The sequence below is a fragment of the Eurosta solidaginis genome, chromosome 3 (genome assembly GCF_040869045.1).
Source record: "Eurosta solidaginis isolate ZX-2024a chromosome 3, ASM4086904v1, whole genome shotgun sequence".
Lineage (NCBI taxonomy): Eukaryota > Metazoa > Arthropoda > Insecta > Diptera > Tephritidae > Eurosta > Eurosta solidaginis.
This window is the reverse complement of record NC_090321.1, coordinates 279,617,659-279,635,520: the sequence shown is the minus strand read 5'-3', so window position 1 is coordinate 279,635,520 and position 17,862 is coordinate 279,617,659. Positions and strand designations below refer to the sequence as shown.

At 36.6% G+C, this 17,862-nt stretch overlaps 1 protein-coding gene across 5 annotated transcripts in view; it reads right to left on the bottom strand.

Moving 5' to 3' along the window:
- LOC137245649 (insulin-like growth factor-binding protein complex acid labile subunit) overlaps positions 1–16,260 on the bottom strand; it is a 39,221-nt gene extending 22,961 nt beyond the window's left edge. For 2 of the 5 annotated variants that reach the window (XM_067776646.1, XM_067776649.1), the window contains exon 1: positions 15,901–16,260. The gene's annotated coding sequence lies outside the window, so the exon portion shown is untranslated. The remainder of the gene's footprint in view (positions 1–15,900) is intronic. The other 3 variants (XM_067776647.1, XM_067776650.1, XM_067776651.1) reach the window with 2 other exon arrangements.
- Between the last annotated feature and the right edge of the window lie 1,602 nt (positions 16,261–17,862).

Here is a 17,862-nt window from a genome sequence, read left to right as displayed (position 1 = left end):
AATGCAAGGGTGGTTTCAAGCCAGCACGCACTACTGTTGTGAAACAGTCAATCCGTCAAGATCAATCTCTGCGAAGTAGTTCTTCATTGGCCAAAGAACAGAGTGTGAGGGAACGGCCCAAGGTAATGAGTAGTATAATGAAACACAGGTACGACAAGAACTATAATTCGGAAGGTTTCTTGGAGGGAGATTTGGTACTGCTATACAACCCTCACCGGCGGAAAGGTGTTCCATCCAAATTTTGGTGCTGTTGGGAAGGCCGTGCAGAGTTGTGAAGAGGATCAGTCATCTGCCGCATACAAACAATTGGGAAACCACGAAATAGAAGGGTGGTTCATTTGGAGAGGCTAGCGGCGTTTAGATCAGGAAATTTGTCTGATCGGGACGATCAAACTTAGGTGGAGGGCAGTGTGACGAATATTAGCAAAACTAAGGGATACTATCATCTCTAAGCCTATACTAAGCAGTGACTTGTATGCACATCAACAAATCAATCATTATGTCTATACATATGTCCATACAAGCAGCGGAGAGCAACGCACAAACACATGCATATATCTGAGATACTCCCGAAAGTAGGCAAATATCTGTGGAAGTATCACTCACATATACATGCGCATGAGCTATGCGAGAAGCTGTAATAATCGTGCATATGTAGTTATAGCTAAGAAATTTATAGCTGGTAAACGAGTAGTAAATTCTAAAAATAGAAAAACCCAGAAGTATGCGAATGAGACATTACAGAGTATAAAAGGAGTTAAAGCTGAGTAAGCAGGAATCAGTTTGATTTACGCACGCTATCTGGCAAGCAATAGAAGTGTTATTGTGAAGTACTCTAATAAAGACAATTTTGCATTATTGAATACTGGAGTTATTTATTCAACAGTTTAGTGATTCGAACGTTAGCAGAAGTTTGCAAATAAGCGGAATTGCACTAAATTCGTTACAATATTAAGAATACATTCAAAGAGAAATATCTCGAACATTAAATGATATGAAAGGTGAAATGTACTATTGACTACTGATACATATGTAGATATTAACTTTCGTAAGAAGCTATAAAACAGTTATTGTCATAATAAAATGTCGAATATAGTTAAGTTCGTTCCCTTTATGTAGTTAGATGGCAAAAACGTATTTCCAATTTTTGAACATCCCTAAAACTTTAGGCATTTTTTTGGAGTGGGCGTGATGTTTACCAAAGTTTCCCCAGATACATACATAATTCCAAACCCCATAATTCTGTACAATCGTAAAGAGATGGATACTAACGGCTTTGAAATTTTCCAATAATTTACTAAATTTCTGTTTTGTGTTATGAGTTAATTCACTCCCAAGTTTCATCACTTTACCAGTATTTTCTAGTGCGAAATTTTCAATATCTAAAAAGTGGGCGTGGTTATTATCTGATTTTGACCATTTTCAACACAAATATATTTTGAGTTCAGATAATTTCGCGTTAACGGACGGAGGCAGTGACCAACTGAAGGCTGGCCCATTTTTAAAAGGCACAGGTTTTGCCTTAAGACAATTTGTATGCCAAATTTCGTTAGGATTGGTAAATTTTTGTTCGATTTATGCCATTAATATTGTTATAGAGAGATTACATAAATAAGGGACGGGATCGCGACCCTTTTTAAACATTTTGAAATTGTCGAAGTTGTATACACCCTACCACTTCTGACGTGAAATGTTAGTATAATATAGTTGTATACCGCAATATATTAAATTTTTTGTTAGCATTCCATTTTAATACATTTGTATTAAGTGTTCGTGATCCTCAACCGATTTCGTTAACTTTCACAAAGTGTCCATATAAAAGCAATGAAAAACTTTATACCAAATTCCAACATGATACCTTGATTTATGGCTTGCAAAGCTTTTGATTATTCTTCCTTTGAATGTAGGCGGGTTGTTTAGTTTCATAGTTTTATCAGTGTTTGGTTATGGACTCATTAATTTTTCGTAATTTTGATAGCGCTATTTTTTAAGTGAGCGTTGTCACCAACCGATTTTGTAAATATGTAATATCAAGGAGAACCTCCATACCAAATTTCAACATAGTATCTTCATCGGATTGCGATTTACGGCTTACAAAACTTTTACATTTTCTTCTTCTAAATATAGGCTGTGCCACGCCTATTTCCCAAATTTTAATAAATTTATATTTTTTCTCATCGATAGCAAAAAAGTGAGCGTGGTTCCTGTTCGATTTCACCCATTTTCAATATCTTTTTCGCCAAAGATAATTTTGATATAATGAATTATTTATCTATCTCAATTCCAATATGCCATTACGTAGTATCGTTATCCCACCAAAGGTATAATACCATTGAGTGCGTCTAAGCGCTGGATATAAAAATACAATTCAGCAGCCTATTAGCAGTTCACAAGGTCTTATACAAGGTCGTACTAAGTTATTGCCAAACAAATTATTTATTTATTTTTAAAAATTTCGAGAATTATACGTAACCAATACAAACAAGTAAGGAAGGTTAAGTTCGGGTGTAACCGAACATTACATACTCAGTTGAGAGCTATGGTGACAACATAAGGGAAAATAACCATGTAGGAAAATGAACCGAGGGAAACCCTGGACTGTGTATCAAATGAAAGCCGTTAAAGAGTATTTTATGAGGGAGTGGGCCATAGTTCTATAGGTGGATGCCATTTAGGGATATAGCCATAAAGGTGGATCAGGGTTGACTCTAGAATGCGTTTGTACGATATGGGTTTCAAATGAAAGGTGTTAATGAGTATTTTAAAAGGGAGTAATCCTTAGATCCATAGGTGGACGCCATTTCGAGATATCGCCACAAAGGTGGACCAGGGGTGACCCTAGAATTTGTTTGTACAATATGGGTATCAAAAAAAAGGTGTTAATGAGCATTTTAAAAGGGAGTAATCCTTAGTTCCATAGGTGCACGCCGTTTCGAGATATCGCCATAAGGTGACCAGGGGTGACCCTAGAATTTGTTTGTACAATATGGGCATCAAACGAAAGGCGTTAATGAGTATTTTAAAAGGGAGTGGGCCTTAGTTCTATAGGTGGACGCCGTTTCGAAATATCGCCCTAAAGGTTGACCAGGGGTGACTCTAGAATATGTTTGTACGATATGGGTATCAAATTAAAGGTATTAATAAGGGTTTCAAAAGGGAGTGGTGGTTGTTGTATAGGTGGTCGCCTTTTCGAGATATCGCCATAAAGGTGGACCAGGGGTGACTATAGAACGCGTTTGCACGATATGGGTATCAAATGAAAGGTGCTAATGAGTATTTTAAAAGGGAGTAATCCTTAGTTCCATAGGTGGACGCGGTTTCGATATATCGCCATAAAGGTGAACCAGTGGTAACCCTAGAATTTGTTTGTACAATATGGGTATCAAAAGAAAGGTGTTTATGAGTATTTTAAAAGGGAGTAATCCTTAGTTCCATATGTGGACGCCGTTTCGAGATATCGCCATAAAGGTGGAGCAGGGGTGACCCTAGAATTTGTTTGTACAATATGGGTATCAAAAGAAAGGTGTTAATGAGTATTTTAAAAGGGAGTGGGCCTTTGTTCTATAGGTGTTCGCCTTTTCGAGATATCGCCATAAAGGTGGACCAGGGGTGACTTTAGAATATGTTTTTACGATATGGGTATCAAATGAAAGGTGTTAATAAGTATTTTAAAAGGGCGTGGGGCTTAGATCTATAGGTGGACGCCTTTTCGAGATATCGCCATAAAGGTGGACCAGGGGTGACTCTAGAATGAGTTTGTACGATATGGGTATCAAATTAAAGGTATTAATGAGAGTTTTAAAAGGGAGTGGTGTGAAGGCGTTTTCCTGATATAGACCAAAATGTGGACCAGGGTGACCCAGAACATCATCTGTTGGATACAGCTAATTTATATATATATGTAATACCTGCCAAGATTTTAAGGGTTTTTTATTTCGCCCTGTAGAACTTTTTCATTTTCTTCTACTTAATATGGTAGGTGTCACAACCATTTTATAAAGTTTTTTCTAAAGTTATATTTCGCGTCAATAAAACAATCCAATTACCTTACCATGTTTCATGCTTTTTTTCGTATTTGGTATAGAATTATGGGATTTTTTCATTTTTCGTAATTTTCGATATCGAAAAAGTGGTCGTGGTCATAGTCGGATTTCGTTCATTTTTCATACCAAGATAAAGTGAGTTCAAGTAAGCACGTGAACTAAGTTCATTAAAGATATGTCGATTTTTGCCCAAGTTATCGTGTTAATGGCCATGCGGAAGGACAGACGGACGCCTGTGTATAAAAACTGGGCGTGGCATCAACCAATTTCGCCCATTTTCACAGAAAACAGTTAATGTCATAAAATCTATGCCCCTACCAAATTTCAAAAGGATTGGTTAATTTTTGTTCGACTCATGGCGTTAAAAGTATCCTAGACAAATTAAATGAAAAAGGGCGGAGCCACGCCCATTTTGAAATTTTCTTTTATTTTTGTATTTTGTTGCACCATATCATTACTAGAGTTGAATGTTGACATAATTTACTTATATACTGTAAAGATATTAAATTTTTTGTTAAAATTTTACTTTAAAAAAAATTTTTTTTTAAAAGTGGGCGTGGTCCTTCTCCGATTTTGCTAATTTTTATTAGGCGTACATATAGTAACAGAAGTAACGTTCCTGCCAAATTTCATCAAGATATCTTCAACGACTGCCAAATTACAGCTTGCAAAACTTTTAAATTACCTTCTTTTAAAAGTGGGCGGTGCCACGCCCATTGTCCAAAATTTTACTAATTTTCTATTCTGCGTCATAAGTTCAACTCATCTACCAAGTTTCGTCGCTTTAGCTGTCTTTTGTAATGAATTATCGCACTTTTTCGGTTTTTCGAAATTTTCGATATCGAAAAAGTGGGCGTGGTTATAGTCCGATATCGTTCATTTTAAATAGCGATCTGAGATGTGTACTCAGGAACCTGCATACCAAATTTCATCAAGATACCTCAAAATTTACTCAAGTTATCGTGTTAACGGACGGACGGACGGACGGACGGACGGACGGACGGACGGACGGACGGACATGGCTCAATCAAATTTTTTTTCGATCCTGATTATTTTGATATATGGAAGTCTATATCTATCTCGATTCCTTTATATATGTACAACCAACCGTTATCCAATCAAACTTAATATACTCTGTGAGCTCTGCTCAACTGAGTATAAAAAACAATGAAAAATGGTAAATAAGTATGAACAAAAAGATTGCCTGATGCAATGGCGTAATTATACCATCTGGGGTCCGTGGCAACCTTTTAAAGTGTAAGGATGGAAAACACTGGAATTTGAAACAATTTGAATGAAACGCGATTTCAGTTGGTTTATAATCATGTCCAGTACTCGATAAAATATGTTCACTTTGAACAAACTTTCCGGATCTTGGCGACGCTCATCTTCGCAAAGCTTATTAAAGTGGCATTTCACCATCCTCTGACGAGTTTTAGAAAATTCAGGGTTGACGGACCAATTTTCTGCTACACTACTCGCTTCCGTTTTCAAATTCATAACGATACCTTTCCAATTCTTCTAGACAAACTTTCGAACGTTTTAAAGCATTTGAAAGATCGGTGGCCTTAGACTGAAGTGCTTTAGAGTCTGCATCGATAGTAAGTAGGATCTTGCAATGGAAAACCAATAAAATAACAAAGTTTTAGTTTTCGATCTTCTTTTTGAGTGATATAGCTTTTCTTCTTTCATCTGATTTGCAGTTTAACAGAATGTTTTCGTAAGCGCATTTTGGACTTCAACAAACCGAACTTTTAAAGTAAAAACGGCATCATAACGTCCTGCCTCTCTAGTAGGGTTTAAGTTTTTAATGTTATTGCAGTTGAAGACTCCTTTTCTTTATTAGATATAAAAATTAATAAAATATTTCATCTTTTGCTAATATGCCCAAAAATAAAATGATAAATTTGTTGAATATTTGCAAAAAACTTTTGCATATCAATAACCTCTCTCACGTATAACGTCTACATCTCTAAAAATGAATCAACACCTTTTTGTTAATTTGCTTGAAATGCTTAACTATGAACTTGAAATTGAATTATGGTCTTTAGTTGTCTGAATTTAAGCAGCACATATATATTCCCAAGCGCTCCCAGCTAGATAAAAATTTCCACTTTACACCCAGTTGGTTTGGTATAAAGCTTTTGGCGTTTCAATGGTACTATGTTTGCACCAAACCCGAACATCGTGTATGCCAGTTTTGACAAACTGCTAAAACTTGTCGGAAAATGTCGACAGAGATATAAAGAGAGGCGTTTGGCCAATAATCCAATAACGAAAATTAAATTGAATTTCTGCCAATAAACACGGAGTTTGGACTCGGTGGATACGAATTATAAGTATTGCATTTTATACTGCCTGTTTGTAGCTTCAAATAGACTTTAACTATTAGCCGTTGAAATATAATTTTAATTTTTCTGTAATGTGCTTTGAAAAAAGTTTTGAAAACGCCTTTCCAGTTGTGCAACAGCTTAATAAAATAGAGTGACGGAAAACAATTATTTATTTCGGATTTAAGAAAATCGCTTACTAAAGGACTTTGGCATGTTTAATATGAATTGGCTCAAATATAAATTGGTTGTCATTGTCCTAATGTACACTGCTGAATATTTGGCGAAATAATTCCCTTGGTGGAACATTTTTCCTGTTCCTAAAGGAAAGGCTTTAAGGTGTAGGGAGGTTAGGTTGAACTGGTCAGTCAATAAAGACCTCACATAGACTGTATGCGTCCATAATGTTGCCAGAATTCATTTGACGGCCAAATAGAAGAACCCCAACTAGATGACAAGACTTATGTTATAGAACAACTTCGTCCTCTTGGCAAATACTAGAAGTTTTCTAGGATCTAGATTAATTGCTGCCTCGAGATCTGGACCCGTATTACGTGTTACGATCAGTGAATGAAAACTATTTTCACTCAAGCGATAACTATGCAACTGCCAAACTATTTCTAAAAATTTCAATAAGTTATGGATCTAAGGAGTACTATTTGTAGCTGGTTCGCATATTCCATTAATCCGATCCACCATTTCAGAGCTATTGTGATTTAAAAAATGCGTTTCGATCACGGATCGTAACACGTAATACGGGCCCTGGCTACTCTGCCGCCCATTATGGCTGGTGCTTTAACCTGGAAAGCGTTGAACACGAACACAAAACGTGCTTAAACGTTTATTTCTTTAGATCGCATTTTCTACATCTGATATTACTGACGAGATCTAACTGATAAGCATGTAACGCCAGAAGGCATTGTCCAGTCAGTATGCCCGTCGTGAGTCTTAAGTTTTCTCTTTTCAGAGATATGAGCCACTTTGTAAGTCTAATATCATAGGATTTGCTCATGATTTTAGAAATTTTGTAGCCCTGCGCTTCTGTCAACAGCTATCCTGCTTGATGGATCATACGCAACTCCTGTCTCCTTTTGATTTCTCCCAATCGGATCGGGATGTCTACCATTAATTCAGTGAGTGTTGCATCCTCCATTGTCGCCTGATCTGCCTTTTCGTTACCTTCTATCCATTTATGACTGGGAACCGAGCATAGATGTATAGTCCGGCCTAAGCGAAGTCTTTCCAATACCTTTTTGCATACGACACTTCTTGATAAAGTACTGTGTGTCCTAAACGCGATTGCAGCTTAAGCACGCTTCCTTAAAAATTTCTGCTGCTTTCTTCACGGCTATAATTTTTGCCTGAATGACGCGGCAGTAATCTGACAGCCTGTAGGGTCTACTAATTTCCGAATCGACACAGTTCACAGTAGATCGACCTCTAATTTGGAACTATCGGTATACAGGCGCATAGTATGTACTGTCATTTCTGGACTTTGGAGCAAACCTTCCGGCTCAATTGTGACCCCAAGATCTCTTTCGAAGCTCAAGCATGGGGCATATATTCCGTTTGCCCGACATTAGATGGAGCTAGTGTAGGGAAAGAAGCATACTCGTAGTTGAAGATTCGTGAAGCTAGTAGCAGTTGTTTTCGCAGATAACGATATGATAAATTTAAAGTATAACAAGAAAGGAAGGCTAAGTTCGGGTGTAACCGAACATTACATACTCAGTTGAGAGCTGTGGAGACAAAGTAAGGGAAAATCACCATGTTGTAAAAAGAATCTAAGGTAACCCTGGAATGTGTTTGTATGACATGTGTATCAAATGAAAGGTGTTAATGAGTATTTTAAAAGGGCGTGGGCCTTAGTTCTATAGGTGGACGCCTTTTCGAGATATCGCCATAAAGGTGGACCAGGGGTGACTCTAGAATTTGTTTGTACGATATGGGTATCAAATGAAAGGTGTTAATGAGTACGTTAAAAGGGCGTGGGCCTTAGTTCTATAGGTGGACGCCTTTTCGAGATATCGCCATAAAGGTGGACCAGGGGTGACTCTAGAATTTGTTTGTATGATATGGGTATCAAATTAAAGGTGTTAATGAGTATTTTAAAAGGGCGTGGGCCTTAGTTCTATAGGTGGATGCCTTTTCGAGATATCGCCATACAGGTGGACCAGGGGTGACTCTAGAATTTGTTTGTACGATATGGGTATTAAATGAAAGGTGTTAATGAGTATTTTAAAAGGGCGTGGGCCTTAGTTCTATAGGTGGATGCCTTTTCGAGATATCGCCATAAAGGTGGACCAGGGGTGACTCTAGAATTTGTTTGTACGATATGGGTATTAAATGAAAGGTGTTAATGAGTATTTTAAAAGGGCGTGGGCCTTAGTTCTATAGGTGGATGCCTTTTCGAGATATCGCCATAAAGGTCGACCAAGGGTGACTCTAGAATTTGTTTGTATGATATGGGTATCAAATTAAAGGTGTTAATGAGTATTTTAAAAGGGCGTGGGCCTTAGTTCTATAGGTGGATGCCTTTTCGGGATATCGCCATAAAGGTGGACCAGGGGTGACTCTAGAATTTATTTTGTACGATATGGGTATCAAACGAAAGGTATTAATGAGTATTTTAAAATGGCGTGGGCCTTAGTTCTATATGTGGACGCCTTTTCGAGATATCGCCATAAAGGTGGACCAGGGGTGACTCTAGAATTTATTTGTATGATATGGGTATCAAATTAAAGGTGTTAATGAGTATTTTAAAAGGGCGTGGGCCTTAGTTCTATAGGTGGATGCCTTTTCGGGATATCGCCATAAAGGTGGACCAGGGGTGACTCTAGAATTTATTTTGTACGATATGGGTATCAAACGAAAGGTATTAATGAGTATTTTAAAATGGCGTGGGCCTTAGTTCTATATGTGGACGCCTTTTCGAGATATCGCCATACAGGTGGACCAGGGGTGACTCTAGAATTTGTTTGTACGATATGGGTATCAAATGAAAGGTGTTAATGAGTATTTTAAAAGGGCGTGGGCCTTAGTTCTATAGGTGGACGCCTTTTCGAGATATCGCCATAAAGGTGGACCAGGGGTGACTCTAGAATTTGTTTGTATGATATGGGTATCAAATTAAAGGTGTTAATGAGTATTTTAAAAGGGCGTGGGCCTTAGTTCTATAGGTGGATGCCTTTTCGAGATATCGCCATAAACGTGGACCAGGGGTGACTCTAGAATGTGTTTGTACGATATGGGTATCAAATTAAAGGTATTAAGGAGGGTTTTAAAAGGGAGTGGCCCTTTGTTGTATATGTGAAGGCGTTTTCGAGATATCGACCAAAATGTGGACCAGGGTGATCCAGAACATCATCTGTCGGGTTCCGCTAAATTATTTATATATGTAATACCACGAACAGTATTCCTTCCAAGATTCCAGGGGCTTTTGATTTCGCCCTGCAAAACTTTTTCATTTTCTCCTACTTAATATGGTAGGTGTCACACCCGTTTTACCAAGTTTTTTTCTAAAGTTATATTTTGCGTCAATATACCAATACAATTACCATGTTTCATCCCTTTTTTCGTATTTGGTATATAATTATGGCATTTTTTTCATTTTTCGTAATTTTCGATATCGAAAAAGTGGGCGTGGTCATAGTCGGATTTCGGCCATTTTTTACACCAATATAAAGTGAGTTCAGATAAGTACGTGAACTTAGCTTAGTAAAGATATATCGATTTTTGCTCAAGTTATCGTGTTAACGGCCGAGCGGAAGGACAGACGGTCGACTGTGTATAAAAACCGGGCGTGGCTTCAACCGATTTCGCCCTTTTTCACAGAAAACAGTTATCGTCCTTGAGTCTAAACCTCTACCAAATTTCACAAGGATTAGTAAATTTTTGTTCGACTTATGGCATTCAAAATATCCTATACAAATTAAATGAAAAAGGGCTGAGCCACGCCCATTTTTAAATATTCTTCTATTTTTGTATTTTGTTGCACCATATCATTACTGGAGTTGAATGTTGACATAATTTACTTATATACTGTAAAGATATTAACTTTTCCTTTAAAATTTGAATTTAAAAATTTTTTTTTAAAAAGTGGTCGTAGTCGTTCTCCGATTTTGCTAATTTTTATTAAGCAGAAATATAGTAGTAAGAGAAACGGCCCTGCCAAATTTCATCTTGATATCTTCAACGACTGCCAAATTACAGCTTGCAAAACTTCTAAATTACCTTCTTTTAAAAGTGGGCGGTGCCATGCCCATTGTCCAAAATGTTACTAGTTTTCTATTCTGCGTCATAAGCTCAACTTGCATACCAAGTTTCATCGCTTAATCCGTATTTGGTAGTGAATTATCGCACTTTTTCGATTTTTCGAAATTTTCGATATCGAAAAAGTGGGCGTGGTTATTGTCCGATATCGTTCATTTTAAACAGCGATCTGAGATTAGTGCCCAGGAACCTACGTACCAAATTTCATTAAGATACCTCAAAATTTACTCAAGTTATCGTGTTAACGGACAGACGGACGGACGGACGGACATGGCTCAATCGAATTTTTTTTCGATACTGATGATTTTGATATATGGAAGTCTATATCTATCTCGATTCCTTTATACCTGTACAACCAACCGTTATCCAATCAAAGTTAATATACTCTGTGAGCTCTGTTCAACTGAGTATAAAAATCCTAGCTATCAATTTGTAAACTGTAGAGAATATAATTACTATCGAACTAGTACTTGTTTGGTACTTTAGAAATTGTTATCACTATTTACTGACTTCCCTACAGGGATGATACTCATACCCCTCGTGCTATCTGTAGCAGTCACACATCAACCTAATGCGAATATAACATAAGAGGCTATTGCAAATTGATTAGATAAAAATTAACATTTTAAACAATAATTTAACAAACGATGAAAATTTGGGTGAAAGATCAAGTTATGACAGAAGCATTTATCAGGCCCCCATGTATTAAAATGCAGGTTAAATACGGAATATAAGGAATGAAGAATCATTTTTTTTAAGATCGTTCGATTTTTTAAGCCCTCAAAGTTTTGATCATCTTACAGTAACAATATATTTGTTGCCTAGGATATTTTGGTGTTGCGTAACAAGTCAGGCCAGCTATACCTGTTTCTATAAAACTGAAACCAGTTGCGAACACCAAAGGAGATGAAGTGTACTTGGCGGTGGCCTCCTCTTCGTATGTTCCCAAATATGGGTGCCTTTAGGAATACCATCTGTGCCAGAACGTCTTCGTACATTCCCATAACATGACCGAGCTATTGGTATCACGGAACGGAGAGGACCACAAATCGTGGGCAGGACTTTTCTCTCGATCACTCCAAAGGGCCTTCCCATCAAATCTCGACACGGTCCATAACTAACATGGCAGAGAAGTCAAAAACCTGGAGTATCATTAAGAAAATTTTATATACTCCTTGATAGCCGAGATCCATTTCTCTACCATAAATAAATTAAAAAAAAAAACATTGAAAGTATGATTTTTCACTATCAAATATTCTAATGGGAGGAACAAGTGAAGAAACAAGTGGTACTCTTAATGTTGTCAATTAACCCCAGGAAACGAAGAAGAAACTGTTGAGCTTTATTAAACGGTAAAAATTCCGTAAACAATTAGACAGAAATCAAGTTTTTTCGGCTCGATTTAATAGATTAAATCTATTTTTTTTTTGAGAATCTAATCGAAAAAATGCATTCTCCAAAAACTTGAATCCAATCCAGCTCTATTACATACTATATTTAATTCAGCATACATGATAACGTGGTGGAGACCTTGTGAATTGCCAAAATAATAATCAAATTATAATTCTTTCGAAAATTAGGATCAGGAAGATGGAACTGTGGCAGAAGTCCACCCCCGCCATGATATAAAGGCCGAGCTTGGCGACGCCATGGCGAGAAAAGGTGCGGTTGGCCACACAATAGGAAAGTTTAGCATACACAATGAAACTTCTCCTAATAGACTGAGGCTCACTGACTTTTCCGGTGCTCGAAACATGGCCACATCCAACATGGGTTTCATGCACAAAAATATACATCAAGTTAATGGCTGTCCCCCGATCGAAATACACGCAATCAGATCGACCATGTTGTGATAGACGGACGGCATGCCTCCACTGTTCAGGATGTGCACATGATCCAAAAACCTAACATCGACTCGGACCATTATGTTGTCGCAGCCAAAAGACGCGCCCGAGCTGTCAGCCACCAGCAAAAACGCCCGCAAATTTTACCAAAAAAATACGGCGCCTGACGGAAGGTTTTAAATCCGGGGCAAACTCCTGTAAGAACGAAAACGGCGAACTTGTAACCGATGTCCAGAGAGTACTTAGATTATCGAGAGAACACTTCTCTGCTCTCCTAAAATGGGACAGCGATGTACCGCACAGGGATGATGAACCCAATCCCGCAATCGATGGTGATGGAAAGAATGAAAATATAGTGCCTTCTCGACAAACGAAAATCATGCTCTACAAGTCCCTTATCGTACCCGTACTGCTATATGTACAAAAGCATGGATCATGACAACATCAGAAGAAGCGGATCTGGGAGTGTTCAAGAGAGAAGCTCTTCGAAAGATTTATGGACTTCTAGGAGTTGGCGATGACGAGTACTGAAGAAGTTTAAGTATGACATTATCATAGTCCAGCGATTTAAAACGCAGTTGCTAGGCCATGTTATGCGAATGAAAGATGACGCTCCGGCAAAGATAATATTTTTATCGGAAGCAGAGGAAGAGGGCGGCCCACTCTTCTGGAACGACCAGGTGGAAAATGATTTAAACTCCCTTGGTGTGACCAATTGGCGTCAGTGTGCAGGGCGCGCCTTGTTGGATGGCCATAACCGGTTAAACGGTTAAGCGCCAACTAAGTAGGTAAGTCTTACGCTTTTGATAAAACAAACAAAAAATTACTTGTGTCACAGAAAACTAAAAAAATCTTCAATTATTATTTAAAACTTTCCACTTGATAATACATTTTAACAAATTCATATCATCCTTAACAATCTTTATTAATGAAAGAGAGCGTAGAAGCAAAACAAATTCGCAACTAATACTATGAAACAGGTTATACGTACATGCAAACCTACTTATTTTTGTTTTTAATATTACTCATAACTTTGCTCTAGCCCCCGATATTTATAAGCAAACCGGTCTCAATAAAAGCAGATTATTGCAATGCTCACCACTCGAGGTAACTTTTATACATGGCGGAACTATAAAAGGTCGCAGCACGGGACAGCTGATTTTGTACTTCTTTATTTGATTTGATACATCAACTTCCGGCGCAGTATGATTTTGACATTAGTCTATCGAATTTACAAAAACAAAGTACATGGAACTTTTATTTATATTTGTAGGTATGTCACCATTCTGTCACCTTGTATGGTTCCGCCATGCTTGTATAACAGCACTATCTTTTCAGGAGTTGCAATTGAATTTCAATGTGGTACACTGCCGTTGTATACATGTCGCGTACATTTCATATTTATGATCATTTTTCTTCGATTTCCACGATTCTTAGCGTATTCCAGTTACGAAACTCTTTTCAGTAAACATTTTTCAGGATAAATATCAAATCGTACACTAACGTAAAATACGCATTTATTATCCCAATATAAATCTCTGCATAAGCAATTACAAAAGTTCCCAAAATTTTAAAGTGATATCAGGAAATTATTTAAACAAACCATTATGTTGACCAAATTTTTACCCTGACGAGGAGCAGTCCAAATTGTTATCACCATAAAGTAAATATATGGTTAATGCCAGAATTATCTAGGTATTTGATTAATCATGCTTAAATATATGTATGTAGGTATGTACATTAGGGTTCTTAAAAATATTCGAAAAATTTGATGAATCGAGCATTCGGTTTTAACTTTTTGTACGTTTATTAATCGAATCTCGCTATTCGAATAGTTGATTTATTTAGATTATTCGTATAATCGGAATTCAACGGTTATTCGATTTTCAAAATCGGGCTTCGATTTGTATGAAGTCTTCGTACAAAAAAATTACGTATACGCTATGTATATACCAATTATTTCGGCTTTGTTGACTCTTTGTTAGTTTGTGATGTTTCAGATGTGATGAATGACAATCGGCTGACTTGAGCGCTTTGAGCACCTATTTATCGAAACGGCTCTATAAAACTCGAAAAAATGTATCTAATATTTTTATACGTCTTGGTTCCAGGAATACGTGATTTTTTCGGTATTACATACTAAACTACCACAAATTTATTCTGTATGGACTCAGGCGGAGCCCCGAAAGTTATGGGGAAAATTACTTGAGAAATACCCTGAATTGGTATCGATGATCATAATGCAATGATGCCAAATTAATCCGAAATCTCCAAAACCATCCCAAAAATATCCCGAAGTAATCTTGAAATAGTCCCCAAGATCATCGGAAAATGATATCAAATTGGCCTCGAAATTACCCCGTAATAACCAGAAATAGTCCCCATATGATGCCGAAATAGCCCCAAAATAACCCGAAAAAGTCCCCAAGATCATCAGAAAAATACCAAAAATTGTTCTGGAAATGGCTCCGAAGATAGTCCCCAAATGATCCCGCCAGTCCATACAAACATCTCGATATGACTCCCAAAGCCACCCAGAAATGACTAAAAAATATTCCCTAAAACATTCTGGGAGTGACCGAAATGATCCTGAATTAATTACGGAACACAAGATCGTAGCTATCCTATCGCCCTATACAAAAAGCTTATCGTTCGTAGTTATAATATTGCTATTTTCTGCGATATAAAACACGGCCCAGAGCATTTCTATAATTTTTTATGCAATGGCTCGACTCTATAATCTATTCATATTCACAGTTTATCTATGTGCTCAACGATTTTTCGAATGATAGACAACACGCAATTATTCGAATAATCGACCATGTACTTCGCTTCGCTTTTAAATAATTGAATTCCGAAAATCAAATATTAGAGCATTCGAGCATTCAATCAACAGCTTAGGATTTATGGCTTAGAAGACTTTAAAATTGTCTTCTTCTAAATGTAGGCGTTGTCCGCCTATTTTCTAAAATTTTGTCAAATATATATTTATTCATTGGTAATGAATTATCACATTTTTCGAAATTTTCGATATCGAAAAAGTGCTCTGTCCTGCACCCAAGTAATCCTTTTGAAATGCTGAACAATAGTTCCAAGGTACTAAAGGAGAAATTAACTATTTTTTTGCCTCACCCTAATGTGCACTTGTCAAAACGTACATATGTGGATTAAATTGTTATGTCGCAAAAAGACTCAAGTTTAAATATTTAAACAAACGCATAGATGGGTGCATTCTTACCAAGTATGTGCTTTCTAAAGTTTTCATGAAAACGGTAGTTTCATCGCACAAAATCATTAATAAAAATAAAAACTGTCCTTATATTCAAAAAGAGGGAAGTTTTTAAAAACCGACATACTTTCTGAGACTATGCACATAATCACTTATTTATGCATATGTATGTTTTGAAATACCTTTTTTACGTATGACAAATGAAATGTGTGCTCCGTGTGTTCGATGAAAAAAATTTATATTTAGTAACTAATTAAATTATCTAATTAAGTACTGCGTATTTACTGAAAGAAGTAATTTTTACATTTGTTTTATTTTTTGTTCAATTATTTTGCATTTGAGCAACGCTCTGTACTGCTGTTCACATTTTTCGAATATCAATTTTTTATAATTTTCTCACTTAATCACATTTTCAGCTATAATATTTAATTAGATTTTGTTGTATATTTTAATTATTTTCGTTTTCGTACAGATCTTTAAAGCAATTCATTCGGAATTCACCCACAAACTGGTTGCATTCACCTGTTGCGTCAGTTTTACGGATTCGAATTGTCTTATCAGCTGAAGACTCACAACAAACCATAATGAACCCCCTCGCTTAATTTCTACTAAATATTACCCATCTCCCAGTTTGGCTAGCTGCTTGATAAGATAAGCTATATATATGTATATTGATAATGATATACGCATTAGTCTACAATTTGTTTAATACATACCATGTAGGAAAGTTTTCAGGTTGTAAACTGGTGCGATTAAAGTGCATGCGGAAACACGAATCGGTAGTTCCCCCAAAATTTTCAGATATGACGAGCCTTTAAAATCTATCTATCTCCCCTATTGCGAGTGTCGATCGGAATAGAATCGAAAATTTGTCGATTCCATTTTTTGCATTTAATATTATTACTATAAAAATTAATCGCCAAATCTTTGGACCATTATAAACATTTATTTTATACAAGACAGATTTTGCTATTTTTTCAACTTTTCGATGTATATAACATAATTTGTATACATTATAGAGATAATCGATTATCGCTCAGCGGTCGACTATCCACTGCAATCGACACTCGCTATTTAAATACGCCACGCCCAAATTTTTCATTCATTGTGAGTTGAATGAAACATGCACCAATTTCTAGGTGATAGAATTATTCAGAGCATAGGGGGCGTTCTTGGTATTTAGGCGGCGTGGCATCTAATTTATATACCAACAAATGAAAAATCTAATATCTCTAAGAATATTAATACCAGGCAAATGATACTTGGCAGGCGGATGCCCAACATCAATATTATATCAGTGGAGAAAAGTGAGAAGATTTGGAAAAGAGAGCGTGATACCTTCCATAAAAATTTTTCTTTTCATATCACATATCTCCTGGACCGATTAAGTCACGTTATTCAAATTGGACATAGGTGCAAAAATACTTCTCAAGCCAGACACTTCTGCATCACTGTTATTTGGTACCAAATCTTTATTGATTATATCAAGCATTAACGAAAAAGCCTTGCAAAAGGAAGTGTGTGTTTGGATGAAATATATGTACACCTATTTATGTAAGAACTCTAAGTTCTTCAGTACGTAAGGGACGTGGCATTTGTTGTATATACCAACATATGAGAAATCAAATATATCTGACGGTACTAATAACATAGCATTGACATGTAGATGCGCAATATCGATTTTAATATCAGTGGAGAAAAATGGGAAGAATTGGAAAGAGTGTGTGGTACTCCCATACAAATTTGCTTTCCATATCACATATATGCTGAACCCCTTAAATTAACCTTACTGAGACTTGAAATAGCTGCAAATATTTCTAAAAGCCAAGGTTTTAACTAAAATAAGAGTATATTGGAAAAAACCGGGGGTGGCACCTCCCATACGAAACCAAATATCCATTTCTGCCAATAATTGCTGATTTTCCTGCAGGGAACGTATTGCTACCTATACATAACACTTTTTAAAAATTATAAATATATGGGGGAAGCCTTGGTGTAATAAATTGTGTAACAAACATTGCTGCACAACATAAAATATAAACTATAAATCTATATGTATGATAACTCATAATAATGCGTTATCAAAAGGGATGTAATAGAGCTTCGATACTGATTCGGAAAGTCGGAACTTTAGGTTAAATTAT